The sequence below is a fragment of the Staurois parvus genome, unplaced genomic scaffold (assembly GCF_062004578.1).
Source record: "Staurois parvus isolate SC_StPar_1 unplaced genomic scaffold, SC_StPar_1.0 ptg000267l, whole genome shotgun sequence".
Taxonomy (NCBI): Eukaryota; Metazoa; Chordata; class Amphibia; order Anura; family Ranidae; genus Staurois; species Staurois parvus.
In genome coordinates this window covers 3,318,863-3,337,007 of record NW_028318063.1, presented here as the reverse complement: position 1 = coordinate 3,337,007, position 18,145 = coordinate 3,318,863, and positions in this window count along the sequence as shown.

The following is an 18,145-nucleotide window of genomic DNA, read 5'->3' as shown; positions in this document are numbered from 1 at the left end:
AGTTTCAGTGTTGCCAGACCAATGCAGCCAGCGACAGTTTTCCTGAACACTGCCACACCACTCCCAGTTTCATCAGGCCAGTGTAAGGCAGCAACAGTGCTCCTGATCATCACCACATCAGTCCCAGTGTCCCCAGAATAGTGTAACATCAGCAGTGTTCCTAAGTGCTAGCCCCACTAGTTTCAGTGTCACCAGACTATTGTGTGCCAGCAACAGGGTTCCTGATTGCTGCCACAACAGTACAGTGTCACCAGAGCCAGTGCAGTCAGCAACAGTGTTCACTGCCACACCAATGCACTGTTGCCGCTGCATGTATTGACCCTGTCCACTTTATGGACAATGTTTATGCCTGTCACCTGAACTGACCAATCTGCATGTCACACTGAGTACATTCCTGTGAGACACCTGAAACCACATGAATTAGTTTGTCCACCCTTTGTTCAGCCTCCTGTTCCATTGAATATGGCATTCCTGGTGGCAATCATGTACCAGTCGGCTAGACTTTCTTGGCCTATAGGTACAGAGACTTCTACAGGTGCCATTAAGCTATATTCCCTGACCACTCATCCAGAGACAATCATTACAGTACACTGTTTTTGATGCAGAGTTGGTTGATTTTTGTGACAATCAGTCCAAACATTAAAAAAGTCTCACACATGTGGTATCACCATAGTTGGGAGGAGTAGCAGTGTGGACATTTTGTGGGTATTTCTACTGTCCTGGTGCTCCGGAGCCTCCAAAATGAAATAGATAGTCAGGAAATTAGATGCATAATTTATGCCCCTTGCAATCCTGAAGGTGCTCATTGGGTTTAGGGCCCCTTTCTGGTTAATTTAAAAAAAGATTTGCACGTGTGTAAGAAGGTTTATGATTGGCTGTATGTTGGCACCAAACTAGTAGAACTCCCCGCCCCACTTAGAAACAACAATGACCAACTGCTGGGAGATGAAAGACTTCACCATATTGTCCCCAACTCCTGGCGATAGGCCCATTCAATACATCCCTGGCCTTAGGCCTTAAGATTAAAGAACAAAGAAATGTCCACACAACAATGTGTTTTTCCGCACTTTATGGTGCACTTTACTTTTGAAGGGCCCTTGCAGCAGCAGACTATAGCGAAATTATTCCAGGATGTTTAGCTCCCATGCCCTGACTCTCTAGGCTCCACCCCATCCCATGCCAAAACTTAAAAAAAAAATGGCATGGCGTCCCCCCCCCCAAATTTCATACTAGACCCTTAGGTCTGGTATGGATTTTAGTGGAACCCCATACAAATTTTAAATAGCATGGGGTCCCCCCCAAAATCATACCAGACCCTAATCAGAGCATGCAGGCTAGAAAAGGAGGGGCGAGCAAGTGCACCCCCCCAAACCTTACCAGGCTACATGCCCTGGTATGCATGTTCATTCTCCAAAAAGTGTCAAATGTAGCAAAAAAGACATACAGTTTTTGTAAAGAAAAACGCAAAACAAAAATCCAATATCAATCACAACAGCCACAATGAACTACACCCGGCGCAAAAATAAATTTAAAAAAACTCGCTGAACAAGATGCGTCCCTTAGAGAGACACTCGCTGAAGGACAGGTAAACATAGGGGTGATGTCACCCATGACGTCGCCAGGTGACCCCGCCACCATGCTTATCTGTCATTCGACAAGCGACAGGACACACGCCGAATGATAGGGAAAAATGGGGATGGGGTCAACCCGTGACATCACGGGGTGACCCTGCACCCATGTTTACCTGTCATTCGGCAAGTGTCTTTCTGTGTGCCTTAGGTCAGCATTCATCGTGATTGACATTGAATCCACTTCATGGGAAATTTATTTTTGGGGGGTTTAATAAAGAACTTGTCAAAAACTACCACTGTGTTTTCTTTTACTTTTGACAATTTTTTTGGAGAATGATTTTGGTCTAGTATGGATTTTGGGGGGGAGCTCCATGCTGTTTTTTTTCTAACTTTTATAACCCGCACTTCTGTTGACAGCAGAAGACAGTAGATGAGTCATGGTTGTTAAAGATGAGGAGGCTGCCCATTTCTTAAAAACCAGCTTCTCAATGAACCCGAATGAAATGAATGAATCCAAATTAATGCCAAATTTCGCAATAACGTTTTCTGGATTCGTTCAGATTCATTACTGTCCATTCGGAAATTCAGATACATCCAAATATCCAAAAATTGAATTTTCGCCTGAAAAACTAATCTTAACGAACCAAATCACACGTGCCTACGACAAACATGTTTATTACATTCTCACCAGAAATGGCAGGCAAAAATGCATCAGCCAGAAGGCATGTTTCAACTATGTCACCACCTGAGTAACAGCACCGTTTTTGAAAAAGATGCCTAGACTTAAAAAGGAAAATGTTATAATAACCTTACCTACTGTCAATGTACAGTAAGACAGACATTTACAGAGGTGGATAGCGCAATAAGTAAATAACACCCCACATGTGCAATGTAAAAACAGGAACCAGTCACAAATTCAGAGAAACCCCGTCTTACCTTATTCACACTGCAGGTTCCTGGAGGAGACTAATCTTTACGATAGTGGGCATGTCCCCAAAGGGGTCTTCAGTGTCTGGGTGCCATATAAATTGACCACAGCCTTCAACCTTGATAGCACCCTGTGGCTAATTCATTTCATCATGTGCCAAGGTGAGTGCTGAATGCAGGATCCAGTGCAAAATCAGTCATTCAGACTTTTGTCTAGCCCTAAAAATATTTATCCTGGTATGATCATAAATCATTTATGATTATAGATAACACAAATATTTCCATACTTTAATTTTGACCTGTAAATTAACATTTATCATACTATCAAGTGTACAGTATATATTTTATGTATTTAGGCATTGCTTAATTTTGTTTTAGTCCTGATAAAGGAGGCAGTTTGGAGCCCCCAAAAAACGTTGGCTATCTTTGTAAACTTTTGTGGAATATTCTTTGGAGTATGGCACCCTGATTTTTCATTCAAAGTGGTTAGGAAAATGTCAAGGGTATATCCTGTGCAGAGTGGCCAGTGGTGTGTGCACCTTACATTGATGGTCAGTGGTGAGTATCCCTTTCTGTTGGTGATTAGTGGTGAGTTCTCCCTTTAAGTTGCTATGTTTACAGATTCTGAGGTGGTTTTCCTTTGGACATGCATGCTTCCTGTGCTAGCTTATGATTGACAAATGGGGATGCACAAAGACATATAAATCATCTGGATTATTGAGATATCTACTTTTTTTTATAAAGCCAGAAAACAATGTAGCCTGTCTACTTCTCTCAGCATATTTTTATATTTGTAATTTTCCAGACACTTCACAAGTGGTTGCTGACCATATGTTGCTGTGAGATAACAGCTTAAGAAGACAACATTAGGTTACATCATTTGAGCGCATTTTTTATCATCAGTGCACACTCATTTAGTCACAGGAAGCTGGTTGACGGTTGAGTCTTTCTAATTTTGGATTTGAGAAGATGTAGCATTAACATCCAGTCTTACCATCAATTTATTCATCCAGCCAGGAGATAATTTATTTTAGCCCCTGATTCAATTGAGCACTCTATGTGATATTTTTGCACTGAAAGCAGTTGTAAAAGCTCTTTTATTTTTCCTAAAATAACGTTTTATATTTACCTGCTCTGTGCAATGGCTGATATTGACTGAAGTAATAGCATTGCTGGAACGGTTAAAGGGTAATATTTATAAATCTATTACAAGACAATTTTACAGTACAGTTCATAGAAACCCTGACTAGAAATGATGCTCTGCTGGACCTTGCAATCTCAAAACACGCAGAGCTTATTACTAAGGTTCATATAAAAGAACATCTGAGTAGCCGTGACAACCCAGCAGTGATAACATGATCTCTTTTAATGTTAGCTGTAAACAACAAGCACATACTGGAAAGATAAAAACACTTAGGTTTAGGAGAGCAAATTTTTCAAGGCTAAGGGCTGATCTCCAAGACTTAGAGAATATTGGCAATGAAGAACACAGAACATAAATGGGAATTCTTCAACACAACTGTATATGAACACATTGCAAAACATATCCCCATGGGCAATAAGATTAAAGGCTAAAAATAAAACCTATGTGGCTCACAGCCAACATTAATAATAGCTGTAAATAATAGAAAAAGAGCTTTTAAAAAGTATACAAATAAAGGAACACTAGCATAGTTTAAACGTTGCAAAGTATATAACAGAATATGTAAAAAGGAGATCAAGGCCACAAAAGCTTGAAAGGGAACGACAGGTTGCAAAAGAAAGTAAGACAAACCCCTCTAAATTCTTAAAATATATTATGAGTAAAAAGGTCAGCTCTGCACATGTAGGCTCTTTACAAAATAATCTAGGATTGGTGACTGGGGACAAAGAGATGGCACATTTAATAAATACCTTCTTCAGCTCTGTCTATACAAAGGAGCATGGGGGAGCCCATGTCCATAATGGGGATGATATTGACACAGCCTCAAAGGAACCACTATGGCTCACTATTAATATAGTCCAGAAATATTTAGACAGAATAAAGGTGAATAAAGCACCTGGAACAGATGACACACACCCGCAGGTCCTAAAAGAATTGAGCTCTGTCATTTCAGAGTCATTGTTTCTATTTTTTAAGGACTCTTTAATGACTGGCATAGTACCACTGGATTGGTGTGAGGCCAATGTAGTGCCATATATTTAAAAAGGGATAAAAGTCTTTACCAAGTAACTACAGACCTGCTAGTTTAACTTCCGTTGTTGGGAAGATACTTGAGAGCTTAATAAAAGACCAAATTGATAAGTTCTTGCTAGAATTAAATATTGTAAGTAACAGGCAGCATAGATTCATGAAAGACAGAAGTTGTCAAACAGATCTTCTTTTTATGAGGAGGTAAGCAAAAACCTATACAAAGGAGTGGCTGTAAATATAGTATACTTGGATTTTGCAAAAGCATTTGGTATAGTTCCCTACACAATGTGAATGGTAAAGTCTACAAGCTTTCAAAAAAACAGTTTGTAAATGGACAGAAACTGGCTAAAAGACCGTATTCATAGAGTAGTGGTTAATGATTCATACTCTGAATAGCCTAAGGTTATTAGTGGTGTACCCCAAAGTTTTGTGCTGGGTTCCTTTTAATATATTTATAACCAATATAGGGTCTGGGATTAAAAGTACCATTTCAATCTTTGCAGATGACACCAAGCTGTGCAGTGGAATAACGTCTTTACAGGATGTCCCCAACTAGCAAGCTGACCTCATAGGACTGTTTAATTGGGCAACTATGTGACAAATGAAGTTTAACTTGTTGCCGACCGCAGATAGCCGAATGACGGCTGTACTGCGGCCGGCCAGTTCTGGGTGGACGTCATATGACGTCCCCCCAGAACGCGCTCTCCTGCGCGCCCCAGGGGGCGCGCACCCGGCGATCTCCGTGATCGCTGTGTCCTACGGACACAGCTGATCACGTGATGTGGTAAAAGGCCAATCACAGCGGCCTTTTACCACCTGATCAGCGGTGTCCAATGACACGCTGATCAGAGGGAAATGCAAGTGCTGGTTCTCGGCTGCACTTTCCTCACGATGTCAGATCGTGAGGAAAGTACTGCCGAGAAGCGGTAGTTGTCAGAGCGGGGATCGGCACCGATCATCAGGGCACTGATGATCAGTGCCCTGATGATCGGTGCCCAGCAGTGCCACCCGCAAGTTCCGCCCACCTGTGCCCTGCAGTGCGCCCACTAGCTCCGCCCACCTGTGCCCAGCAGATCACCCACCTGTGCCCAGCAGTGCACCCACCTGTGCCACTCTGCAATTTCACACACCTGTGCCCAGAAGTGCCACCTACCTGTGCCCAGAAGTGCCACCCACCTGTGCCCACCCACCTGTGCCCACCAGTGCCACCCACCTGTGCCCACCCACCAGTGCTGCCCACCAGTGCCACCCACCAGTGCAGCCCAGCAGTGCTGCCAGTCAGTGCCACCAGTCAGTGCCCAGCGGTTGTGCCAGTCAGTGCCGCCAGTCAGTGCCCAGCAGTGATGCCAGTCAGTGCCATCTATCAGTACCCATCATCAGTGCCGCCTATCAGTGCTGCATATTAGTGCCGCCTATCCGTGACACCTCATTAGTGCTGCCTATCAGTGCCGCCTATCCGTGCCACCTCATTAGTACTGCTTATCAGTGCCCTTTAGTGCTGCCTATCAGTGCCCATCAGTGCCGCCTATCAGTACCCATCAGTGCTGCCTCATCAACGCACATCAATGAAGGAGAAAAATTACCTGTTTGAAAAATTTTATAATAGAAACAAAGAAACTTTTTTTTTTTTTTTCAAATTTTTGGCAATTTTTTATTTATAGCACAAAAAGTAAAGCGCCCAGTGGCGATTAAATACCACCAAAAGAAAGCTCTATTTGTGAGAAAAAAATGATCAAAATTTCATATGGGTACAATGTTGCATGACCGCGCAATTGTCAATCAAAGTGCAGCAGCGCTGAAAGCTGAAAATTGGCCTGGTAAATAAGGGGGTATAAGTGCCTGGTAGGCAAGTGGTTAATGTTGATAAATGTAAAGTTATGCACTTAGAGGCTAAAAGGATCTGGAAGTCCCGGTAGATCATAAGCTTAAAGTGGAGTTTTTGAGTTTAATAAAAGTCAGCAGCTATAAAAACTGTAGCTGCTGACGTTTAATAAACACACACTTACCTGTCCCGTGCTCCAGAGACGTACTCACCCATGCAGTCCCTTCTCTCCTTCTGTCCTCCATGGCACCAGCATCTCTACTGTGGGAACCAGGCTGTGAGAGCTTGCAGCTTCACAGCCTGGTACCCACTGCGCATGCGCGAGTCGTGCCATGCCTCCTGATTGTCCATGTTACCATGGCAACAAGCCCCAGCCCCGCATAGGGAGCACGGCCTTTGTCTCTCATGGGCACGGAGCACGGGAGAGTGGGATCGTGCCATGCCCATGGAGACAGGGAGGGGGGTCATGCATGCAGGCCCAGCAGGGGAGCAGACTTTCTGGTGCTCGGCCAGAGGAGCAGGATGCCGCCTCGGTAGGGGGGCAGATTGCTGGTGGCAGCAGAGTGAGGGGATGCTGGGGGGTGGGGGGTGGCAAGCAGTAACCAGGGAATGAGGGAAGACTAGCTCTGCGACAGGGTTGTTTAAATTTAATGGTAGCAATGGCAATAGTGGAGATACATATGTAGTTCTTTGGTGTACACTACTTTTTACAACACAAGTATGTGGTCATGTGCTGAAAAGAAAGGGCAGCTTTGCATGGGTCAGCAATAAGTGTGCAGGACCCTGAAATAAATAGGAGCTAGCAAAAAAACCACCCTCCCCCCTGCCACAAAAAAAACCCCTGAAACTTTAAATCCCAACACTATTTTAACAGAGAAGAACAGAAGAAAAAAAATGGATGAACATGAAATAAATATAGCACAGTTTGCAATGTATAATAATTAACTCTTCATACTGTCAGCATTCCCAAAATTCTGTCAATAAACAAACAAATCACTAATGGGAACCCACTTTTTTATGAAGAGGAGGTGGCATATGACACACTCCTATTATTTGGCCACCAGATCAAAGTTAAAATGCCAAGGAATGCATATATACAAAGTAAAATATAAATGTAAGACAGGGGCACTCACTATTGTTTGAATAACAATATCATAAGTTGACAATAAATAAATAAGAAATTCCACCTACAGTGTCATACAAAACCTGAATGCCCCTGGAAGACATCTTTTGAGAAGAAATGTACGTCAGTCGGCAGGCCGAGTGCAGCAGTGACATCAACACTCACACCATAAGTGTTTTTCATGCAATGCTCGTTTGTACATGCTTGCTGAGTACTGGCCTTTTTTTTAAAAGAAATGCTTCAACCTAAATACTGCACTTTGGAGCCTTTTTCTGTGTATTTTCCTACAACTTGGCTGAGTTGTTAACTATATAGCTGGTGTTTGGATCCTTGCTGCTCTTTGGATTACACATTGCAGCACTGTGAGACCTCTTGGTCTGTAGTCTTGGTAAGCAGTTTGATGTGATGGTGGAAGAGCACCTGAAGTGAAAGGTTATTCTTTAAACACAAGTTGCAGGTTTTGGTGTGTCAACACTTAAGGACTTTGATTTCTTTACTGTAAATTTCTGATTGTTGTTCACACATACAGTTGTGGCCAAAATTATTCAACCCCCACTGAAATTGAGTGTTTTGGCCAGTTTGACATTGCTTTTGATCATTCAGTCATCTTGCTTACATTTACATTAAAGAGGCACTTGTAGGTCAGACAAATATAACATAACAGTTATAATGAAATAACCACAAATGTCTTTTCTGTGCTCACAGCATTATCAGTTTTATTCAACCCCCAAGTGACATTCAATCTTAGTACTTAGTACAGCATCCTTTTACAGTTATAACAGCTTTTAAACGTGAAGCATAGCTTGACACAAGTGTCTTGCAGCGATCTACGGGTATCTTCGCCCATTCTTCATGGGCAAAGGCCTCCAGTTCAGTCACATTCTTAGGCTTGCGCACTGCAACTGCTTTCTTTAAGTCCCACCAGAGGTTCTCAATCGGATTTAAGTCTGGTGACTGCGATGGCCACTCCAAAATGTTCCAGCCTTTCCTCTGCAACCATGCTCTAGTGGACTTGGAGGTATGCTTGGGATCATTGTCCTGTTGAAAGGTCCAACGTCTCCCAAGCCTCAGGTGTGTGACGGACTGCATCACGTTTCCATCCAATATCTCCTGGTACTGAAGAGAATTCATGGTACCTTGCACACGCTGAAGCTTCCCTGTACCTGCAGAAGCAAAACAGCCCCAAAGCATGATTGACCCTCCACCATGCTTCACAGTAGGCAAGGTGTTCTTTTCATCATAGGCCTTGTTCTTCCTCCTCCAAACATAGCGTTGATCCATGGGCCCAAACAGTTCTAATTTTGTTTCATCAGTCCACAGAACACTATCCCACAACTTTTGTGGTTTGTCCACATGGCTTTTGGCATACTGCAGTCGACTCTTCTTATTCTTTGGAGACAGCAAGGGGGTACGCCTGGGAGTTCTGGCACGGAGGCCTTCATTACGCAGTGTGCGTCTTATTGTCTGGGCTGAAACTTCTGTACCCACATCTGACAAATCTTTTCTCAGTTCCTCAGCAGTCACACGGGGACTTCTCTCCACTCTACGCTTCAGGTAGCGCACAGCAGTCGAAGTCAGCATCTTCTTTCTGCCACGACCAGGTAGCGTTTCAACAGTGCCCTTTGCCTTGAATTTGCGAATGATGCTTCCTAAGGTGTCTCTTGGTATGTTTAACATCTTTGCAATCTTCTTATAGCCATTGCCCTTCCTGTGAAGAGAAATCACCTCTTCTCTTGTCTTCCTGGACCATTCTCTTGCCTTCACCATGTTTGTAACCACACCAGTAAATGTCTAGAAGGAGCTGAGTATCACAGTCATTTTAAAGCTGCCTAATTGGTGCTTATTATGCTTGATTGCTGCTCGGTGACATCCACAGGTGTTTTCAATACCTGATGGAAAGCACCTGTATGAACCTCTGTTCTTCAGAGTGGTAGTCTTTAAGGGGTTGAATAATTGTGGCAATGAAGAAACCACATAAGAACCATTTACTACTGTATTACATAAACAATTGATGTCATTTTAGTTGCATTTGGGTAGTTACAACGTCCTTGTAGGATTTGATTCTGAATACAATTCCAAATGTACACTATAGTCCCTAAACCCCTTTACAGCATTGGGGGTTGAATAATTTTGGCCACAACTGTATGTTTTCATAATTAAGAGTTTAAAGAGCTAGAACACCTCTTATTTGATTCAGGAAGTGCATAGGGTTACAAAGAATTCAGCCTGCCGAATTTCTGCATTAACACACCAGGAGTGCGAACCTCAAACACACAGGATGCACCTCAAACCCATAGTAGTGGTAAATCAGAACCTCATCTCCACATAAGACAAAAAGTAATAAAGTCACAAAGAAGGAGTTTAACACACTAAAACAAGAAAGTTCTACTCAAGAAAGAAATCAATGGACAAACCTCAATAAATGGCAACAGGAAAAGTGTAAATACCACACAGATGGGAATCTGTGGAAGAGAGGGACACCAAGTGATGAGCAGACGACATACAGTACAATATATAGCTCTTGGAAAGCCCAGAGAAGAGCATGCAAGAAGGATAGTGCACAGGCACAGATATAGAAAGGGCAACACATACAAACAATCTACATTTTTAAATCTAATCTGCAGCCATATCCTCACATCCATCCTGGATTGACAGTGGACTATATGTCTAAATGACAATATGACCCAAATTAATTAAATATTATACACTGCAAGGCTACAATTTTCTTTATGAAATCTATATTTTCCATGGTCAGTCCACATGGCCTAGATTCACTGCACATTATAAACTAGAGGACTACAGCTCTAATTTCTAAAATATATTCTTCATGGAAAAATCCACATTACTAAGCTGTATTTGTCCTCACCCTTCTGACACACCAAATTTAATGAATTCCTGAAATGGGCACCCATTTTCTGGTGATATAATAACGCATCAATGTTTGTGCAGTTTATAGGATAAGAAAGAAAGTTCTCAGTAGGATTAAAGAAGGTCCCTTTCACACTGACTTCTAAAGCAAGCCAACTAAACACAATCATTTGCTACTGTTTCTGTGTTTTGATAGCTTACACGCTATCAGCAGGATTCCCAAGCACAATTCTTTAGATGCACATTATTGCCTTACATAACCTTCAGTATGACAGAAAAAGCAGTAGACTAGTTGAAGAAACCTGCATCTGGCATACTTTTTTCACAGCAACATCTCAGCAAGATGGATACATTTTCATAGAGGAGATAGTAAAATAAAAAATATATATATTTCTAACTAGGTCTGCTTTTTTAGGTAGAGATACCCTCTTGCCTGCCAGCTCACTTGTCTGCCAGAAATTAACAATAATGCGTTATTTGTTTCAGCCTGTGGCTGTTAGTTTAAAAGGCACCAAGTTCTTTTACACCACTCATGGAAGTGTAGGCATCAGTAATCTTTAAAGTGGTTGTAAAGGTATAATGTGCTTTACTTTCATGCATTCTATGCATGAAGGTAAAAAAACCTTTTGTGTATAGCAGCACCCCCAGCCCCCTAATACTTACCTGAGCCTCCTCTCGATCAGCAAGTGTCTCTCCCACCTCGTTGGTTGAGACAGCAGTAGGAGCCATTGGCTCTGGCTTCTTTTGAGCACAGCCAGTGAGCTAATGAGGAGAGAGCAGGGGGCAGGATCTAGCCGCACTCTGTGGCTGAATGGACAGACAGAGCAGCGGCTTGGGAGCAAGCCTGCTCAGGTGCCCCCATAGCAAACTGCTTGCTCTTGTGGCACTTGGCAGGTGGGAGGGTCAAGACTCAAGAACAGGAGGATCAGGGCCTTTACTATCATTTTAACTGCATCAAACAGGAGTTTTAAGTTAAAAAAAACTGATCAGGGTTAAAAGAAGTTATTAATTATTATTATACAGTATTTATAAAGCGCCAATAGTTCGCTCAGCGCTGTACATTACAAAGGGGGACAGAACAATACCAATACAATGTGATACACGAGGGGTTCGAGGGCCCTGCTCTTTCGAGCTTACAATCTAGGAGGGAGGGGGTGGTGGCACAGGAGGAGATAGCTGTGGGGGATGGAGTGGTAGGAAGAGTGGAGGAGGTTGGCAAGTTAGTAGGGGGTGGGGTAGGCTTCCCTGAAGAGATGGGTTTTCAGGGTGCGCCTAAAGGAGAGGAGAGTAGGTGATAATCTGATGGGTTGGGGCAGGGAGTTCCAGAGGATGGGTGACACCCTGGAGAAGTCCTGGAGGCGGGCATGGGAGGAGGAGACCAGGGAACTAGAGAGAAGGAGGTCTTGTGAGGAGCGGAGTGTGCGTGCTGGGCGGTACTTGGATATTAGGTCAGTGATGTAGTTCGGGGCAGTATGGTGGACAGCTTTGTACGTCAGCGTTAGGATTTTGAATTTGATCCGTTGCGCAATCGGAAGCCAGTGGAGGGATTGGCAGAGGGGGGTGGCGGAGACAGAGCGGTTGGAAAGGTGAATGAGTCTGGCAGCCGTATTCAGGATCGACTGAAGCGGGGATAGCCAGCGGCGAGGCAGGCCAGTGAGGAGGGAGTTGCAGTAGTCGAATCGTGATATGATGAGAGAGTGGATGAGCTGTTTAGTGGTTTCTGGGGTTAGGAACGTGCGGATTTTGGCGATGTTGCGGAGGTGGAGTCTGCACGAGTTTGTTAAAGATTGGACTTGGGGCTGGAAGGATAGGTTGGAGTCCAGAATGACACCCAGTACTCTGGCCTGCAGGGTGGGTTTGATGGTAGCGTTGTTGGATGTGACGGAGAAATCAATGGGGGGTGGTGTCCGGGCTGGGGGGAAGACAAGAAACTCGATTTTGGAGAGGTTCAATTTAAGGAAGTGGAGCGACATCCAGTCTGATATGTCGCTCAGTAGGTGTGTGATTCGGGCTGAGACCAAGGGGGTGAGGTGGGGGGTTGAGAGATAGATTTGTGTGTCGTCGGCATAGAGGTGGTAGTTGAAGCCGTGAGAGTGTATGAGTTGGCCAAGGGAAGAGGTATAGATGGAGAAGAGAAGGGGCCCAAGGACAGAGCCTTGAGGGATTAATGGTTGGGTCCAATTTTTATGGTAGATTTTTTTTTATATTATTTTAGTTTATTTATAATTAAAGTTTATACATTTTGAATACTTTGCTAGCAGCAGTTATCAGCATGTTTCTATTTTGTTCAGCAGGCTCCTGGCTGTCATCAGGACAGGGCTGCATGACATCACCTTTACAGTGTTTGCAGGATGCCACCCATTCCCTGATGACCTCTGCAGAGTGTGAACCCAGAATACTTCCAGGTTCAAAGCTGTTAAAATCCCAGCTGCAAAGCCATTTAAACAGTAGATTGAGCACAGTCTGAGCACATCAGTTTCAGCAAACGGCAGAAGAGACATTACAATACAATCCCTATGTCTACAAAAAGGTTATGGCAACCTGCCTAATAATATCACATAGGGAGCAATAAAGCAAACATTTTAAGAACATGGAAAATGTAGAACTATAGGCAAAACTTAATTTTTTTTTTTTATGTATTTCTCTTTCAAGGATTTTATTCAGTTTAAATGAACAATGGTTCACAGAAGTACAGAGATATAATAGGACAAACATACATTAACATTAAGAAGGGAGGCAACAGACCTCCCCTAGAGTAACAGAGGGGTGAGCAGAGAGGCAAGGTAGTACAAATGACCATTTAAGCGATCAATCAGAAGGTGTCTTATTCCGCCCTTTCAGGTGACCAGAGGAGGCCATTCAAGAAAGTAAAACATGTCAAGAAACAAACAAACTATAATGAGGGTGTGAATCCCACAATGAGGGAAACAGTTAAGTTATGAACACAAGTCAACTTTGCTGGAGTACAGCTAAAACAGAATTCTGTGTTATTACCAATAGTCGGCATATATGGTGGCCATTGTTTCTATGGTAGCTATAAAGGAAACGAGGTAAGAAGAAGGATGTATTAAGAAAAAGAAAAAAAAAGGGGGGGTTGGGAAGGTAGATGTGAGGGGGGAGGACCTTCCATCCCCGGTGGGTGTAGGCAGAGCAGCACTTTGTGTGTTTGTTTGCATCATCGTCTAGGTATGTGTAAACTGGTCTTGCACTAAATCAGCTGAATCCAGGAAATGTAACCAACAAGCCCATGTGCAAATAAATCTGGTTGGTAAGTCGTGTTATTTTGATAAGCTTCTCCATTTCGTCTGTTTGCCGGATGCATTGGAACCATTCCGCAATGGTCAGGGGGTTTTCAGAATTCCATTTTAGGGGGATGCAGTGTCTGGCCACTTTGACTAAATGCATAGCCAGAGACCTATGGTAAATGGATCAGGGAAGAGCTGAATGATGCAGGAGGTATTGTGCAGGAGTATAGTCCAGGATGTATGTGGTAACTTTGGCAATAATGTTGTGTACTCTTTTCCAAAATGGTTGTAATTTGGGGCACTCCCACCAAATGTGCAACAATGAACAATGTAGAGCCGCATCTCCAACAGAGGGGGGAAAATGAGTGGGAGATTTTGTGAAGGAGTTCAGGGGTTTTGTACCAGGCAGAGAATAATTTGTATCCCATTTCTTGTGTGTTTACATTTATAGATCCTTTGTGTAGATGGAACAGGATGTGTTCCCACTCATCATCAGAAAGATCGAGAGACAATAGTCGTTCCCAAAGCTGACATTGTTTACTGGTCTTAGGTGCATTTTTGGAGAAAAGTAGGGAATAAATCATGAAGATCATGTGTCTGAGGTGTTGATCTGGAGCAGATGGCTTCGAATGGGGTGTGAGGTCTGGACCAGTCACTTAGGGTGTCGGGGTAGTGAAAGAAGTGTCTCAATTGGACAGATGTCCAAAAAGGAAATGATTGGTTGAACATTTGGAGCTTCAGACGTTCATATGGCAGAAAGGTATCTTTGTGAAAGAAGTGTTCCACAGTAATGCACTTGTATGGCCAGTTATCGGACAGAAAATTGGAGAACAAGCCAGGGAAGAAGTCAGGGTTATGTTAAAGTGAGGAGAGAGGTCCAGGGGAGGAGGAAAGTGCAAAGGTTTTGCAAGGCATACTGTATGAAAGCAGTGTAGTGATGGGCCATTAAAAGGGTGGTCTCTGAATTCCCAAGGGGTGTGATGCCTGGGTAACCAAGGGGGTAAATGTAGGGGCATCTGTACCCTGTTGTTCTCTAGTCTGTCCCAGGCTTTCATTGTTTCATGTAGGTTCCAGTCTACCACGTGTGTCAAATGGCATGCTAGGTAATATTTGTGAATATCAGGGATGCCAATGCTTCCGCTGAGTTTGGGTAAAGTTAGGAGCTTGTAGCTTAGTCTAGGGTGTTTCTGACCCCATATCAAGTTAGTAGAAGCACTTCTGTATGCAATAAACAAGGATTTTGGCATTTTAAGTGGGATTGCTAGCATTGTATATAAAATGCAGTGGAGGATGTTCATTTTAATAATGGCTGCTCATCCAAACCATGAAAAGAGACCTCCATGCCAGGACTGCAGATTGTGTTGAATATCTCGTAGGATAGGCAAGTAATTCAATGCATAGACGTCTGCTATATATCAGAAGTTTTAAAGTTGGCTAATCTTGGAGATAGAGACAGGAAGGCTGGTAGGCATCCTTCTGGGGACTTATTGATGTTTGACTGCAATTTGGAGGAGAGTAAGCACAGGGCTATCAAAAAAAAAAGAAGGGGGGGAGGGGGAGTAATGCAGGGCATAATGGAGGAAATGTCTACTGATGTGTAAGACCTAAGTTAAATTGTTTTTGTCTACTGATAATATAATGGATAAGCATGAGAGCATATCATGGAATAGAGCCCCCAGTCCTCCGTGTCAGTGGTCCAAGACCAGTGTACCATAGTTTGTATACCGGTACATTGTTAGTAAAGTGGTATCTGAAGTTGATAGAGCTCAGAGGTGGTGCATTCTAAGACAATTTCTAAAATGGTCAACAGAGTATGCTCAGTGGGTGTAGCTACCAACGGGGAGTCACATGATGAAAGTAGGGTTTAAGTAGTTGAGGGCCCTGTAATGCTCCATGGTCAGAGCCCAATTCAGGAACCTGAATGTGACTCCCTTAGGACACCACAGTTTGAGATGTCTGGGAATATTTGAATACTTCCAGTTGCGGTCCGGGCTGGTAGCAAACTCCCCATTATTGAAAGGTCCATATAATGCATTATAACATAGCGGGTATATAATAATACGGTAGAATACCAACTAAGTGGTCTGGAAGTTTACAACCTTGAAGGATCAAAAATGATAATAATAATTGAGGGTCTTCATGAAGTAAACCGTGTTAAAAGCCTTAGTCCAATTCCGGATAAAGTCAGGCACTTGTATGATAAGGAATCTGTTCAGGATTGGAAGCTACTCAATTAGGGAAGAAGAGAGGAGGCAATAGAGGTAAGTGCATAGGCATAAATGGGCAACTTGGGGAAAATGATAGAGAAATGGGGTCAAGCAGTGGGGTAATTGACAGTGTCAAAGAAAGTTATCCATGAAACTAAGCTGATTCTTGGGGTGCTGTCAGCTATGGAGTCTAAGGCCTCTTCTCGGAGTCTACGGTTAGCTGGAGATTTGGAAGGACTCTGGATAGGATGTCCTCTGCTGTCATCTGGAGAAGGTGAATCGGGTTTGAGATAATCGTTGACGTGGCTGTCTGTGAAGCTGGAAGTCCATCCTGTCTTTGTGGGATGGTGTTCGCGGGGCAGAGGGAGGATAGAATTCGCCGTATCATTCCGGCACATGAATCAATGGAATGTCCAGAATTTAACAGAATTGTGGGAGATCTTCTGGAACATGCAACATAGCAGTGCAACCGAGTATAGTAGGCCTAATGGGAACTTCCATCTGTAGTGCATGCATGTGTTCTTGGAACTTCCAGCAGGGGGCGGAGTTCCCTTCGGTGCTGCAGGTTTATGTTGGACAAATCCTGAAATATCATAATGTCAGCCCCTTTGTGTGTAATTTGAATCCTATTGTAAGCTTTTTGCAGAATTTCCTCTTTCAAACAAGAGCAATTTAAGTAGCAAATCATATCTCTGGGTGGATCTACATCCCTGCCCTTTGGTTGCAATGCGCGGTGGATACACTCCATCTCTATCGCAGTGTCAGGCGGTCTGTCTAGGATCCCATTAAAGATATGGGTATTTGCAATTAATAGCTGTTCTTGCTCAATAGACTTAGGAAAGCCACATACCCAGAGATTATACCTGCATCTGCGGTTGTCCAAGTCTTCCAGGTGTCTGTGTAGTTCATGCATCTGGAATGTATGGGCATCTGTGGTCTGGTACAGCTTTTGTATGTGAGTTTCCTGATGACGTGATCTGTTGCACCTCCTGTACTCTGTCTGCTATTGCTTTTATATCATAACGCAGATCTGAGATTGCAGCTGAGAGAGTTTCCTTAATATCAGCAGCAATGTTATGCAGGACACTGAGGCTGGGTGGGCACTGTGATGTCAGGCCAGGTGGAGAATGGGAGCCCTGTGTTGAGGGTGTGGGGGTCTGGCTCTGTGTGTGAGCAGTGTGTGCCGGGGCAGGACTGTAGGATGCCACCATATTTCTCTGTTGTGTGCGGAATATCTCTGGTATCTGCCTGCTCAGCTGTGTCCTTGAGTCCCGTGGGACCCATGGGGATTGTGAACGAGATGTTGAGCTGCTGCGGGAGGATTTCCCCATGGCAGATTAATCAGGATCTCGGCTATGACAGGTGCTGATCCCCTCAGTTGGCTGGAGCGCTCGATTAAGTGGCCACCTTGGTCCAAGGTTGGGACACACCCCCCGGAAAAACTTATTTTTTAATTTTGGATAGAGTATATTAAGTATATAATCCCTGTCAGATTTATTTTTCGAGGAGATTTCCTTTTACTTCCTGTCCCATAGCCAAACATTAAGTGAGACAAAATCCCTGAAAATTAAGGGATTTTTTTGGGGACTCCAAGATCTCCAAAACTAGTGTCCCCATTAAAAGATTTCCCCTCTTTTACTTTTCTAGGGACAACCCAAAATGTGGGAATTTCCTTTTACTTTCACTTCCAATAACAGTAAACAGGACAAATAGAGAGGGTACATCTCCTTAACAGGGGTACAGACAGTAATAAAAACTAACAAGGGTTCTAATTGTCAAGGTCCTACCTTTTCCTGAGGTTATGTTACTCCATTTGCTGGCGTCCATCTTGGATTCTGCTGTGCATGATGGGAATCCTTTTATGCCTTCAGGTTTCTGTGGTCCATCCCCCAGAGGGGTGTGGCTGATGACATATAAGCCTGTGGCCCGCACATGCTCTTTGCACTTGTGTCTTGTGTCTTTGTGTTGCTATTACTCTGTTCTGACTCTCGTGACTCTCCTGGTATCTGATTCGGCTTGTGACTTGACTATTCTTTGTATTCTCCTTTGATCTGACCCTCTGTTGCTGAACCCGGCTAGTGACCTGTGATTCTCGTCTGCTGTCCTGTACTGTTTTGTCCTGTTGTTGTTGACCCCGGCTTGTCTGACTACTCTTTTGTCTCTTCCACCAGCTACACGCCATTGGCGGCGGCCATTACCGCAGCTGAGG